This window comes from Seriola lalandi, unplaced genomic scaffold (assembly GCF_002814215.2).
Source record: "Seriola lalandi dorsalis isolate HSWRI2012SDOR001 ecotype SW California unplaced genomic scaffold, Sedor1 jcf7180002054961, whole genome shotgun sequence".
Taxonomy (NCBI): domain Eukaryota; kingdom Metazoa; phylum Chordata; class Actinopteri; order Carangiformes; family Carangidae; genus Seriola; species Seriola lalandi.
Genome location: NW_019525512.1, coordinates 85,656 through 87,226, shown reverse-complemented (window position 1 = coordinate 87,226; position 1,571 = coordinate 85,656). Strand labels below are relative to the sequence as shown.

The 1,571-nt window shown below is 36.4% G+C and overlaps 1 protein-coding gene across 1 annotated transcript in view; it reads left to right on the top strand.

The window, feature by feature from the left end:
* Positions 1–1,571, top strand: part of celf2 (cugbp, Elav-like family member 2) — a 196,909-nt gene that overhangs the window by 190,004 nt on the left and 5,334 nt on the right. The window lies entirely within an intron of this gene.

Sequence of the window (1,571 nt, the reverse complement as noted above, 5' to 3'; positions counted from 1 at the left end):
GAGACGACCTACAACCACCCTGAGGGAGACACACACGCCTTGTTTTTTTGTTTTTGTTTTTTTTTTTTTTCTTGTTTTTCTTGCTTTTTTGAAGATTTTTATGTTAGCTTTCAAGTATTATTATTTATTACAATTTTATTTTTGTGACACACATGAACGCTTCCATTACCGTCATTACTTTGTGCAATTTTTTTTGTTTTTTGTTTTTGTTTTTTTTTTTTTACAATGGAAGGAAGTAGCTATCTTGGGTAGCTTTTTTAAAAACAAAAAAGTCTGTTTAAGAGTTATTTAATTTTTTTTCTTTGTCAGTGATTATTTATACATTTTTAAGGACTAGTTACAGCCAGAACCGAGGTACAGACAAAGGAGCCATGATGATTTTTTAAAATTTTTTTCCTCTCTCTCTCGATGTGAACCTGAGGCCTGGCGAAGGGTTCCTCTGTTTTTTTATTTTTTTCTTTTTTTTTTTTTTTTTTTTTTTGACGCGCACGCCAATATGCACATTCGACCTTTGACCTCCGCGGTGTTGGTTGCAGGCCGCCGCTGCTTCTCCAAAAAAAAAAAAAAAAACCCTCTATCGCCTGCTGGCAACCCGGGAGCAAAGGCTGCAAAAATGTTAGTGGCCTCTTTACAGTATAGTCAGTGGCAACATCAGCCTGCCATACAGTTACACTCCACCACCACAAGACGAAAGAAAACACACACACACACACACACACGCACGCACACACACACACACACACTCCAGCTATGTCTTATTATTTATGTGAAAATAAAAAAAACAGTTTTTTATTTCTCAGAAGATGAAGAAAATTAGTAACTACTTTTTCTGGGTCAGATCACATTGGTCTTTGTTGTGAAATGGATATTACAGCATGTAGAACATTTTCAAAATAACATCCAGAATTTGATGAAGGCTATAATAATAATACTACTAATAAAAGAGTTTATGGGTTAAGGGGGTAACTGAAAATACTTGATGTTTGTTGAAAGATTTAAAAAAAAAAAGAATAATTCAAAGTACAGAAAGCCACAGGCCTGTAAATTTTATTTGTAAAAAAAGCAGTTCTATTTTTATACAACATTTTTACTGCCTCAGATGAAAAAAAAAAAAGGATTTTATTTATTGCCTATCGTTAAGTTATTGGACTCCTATAAAGTATACAGCATCATTAAAGTAGACCCTTGTGGAGAAGTCTCGTGGAATTGGGTTCTCCGGTGTTTTTCATGTTTTTTCAGTGCAGAAAACCACAATCACAAAACACTCCGCTGCCATTTGAACCGCACACACCTCCACCTCCACCACCGTCCACCTTCCCTGTGTCATTTCACACACACACGCCTCTCTGTGCTGCCCATCCATCCATCCATCCATCATCCATCCATCTCTCTCTCTCTTTTTACCACTCTCTCCCTCTCTCCATCCGTAGTGGGACTACTTCTTCACTTGACCAATTTCTACCTTTTTCTTCGCGTTTTTTATTCTTTTTCTTTTGATTTGATTTTCGTTTTCTTTTTTGTTTTTGAGTGTTTCCGTTTTTTGTTTGTTCGTAGCCCCCCCACACCCCCAC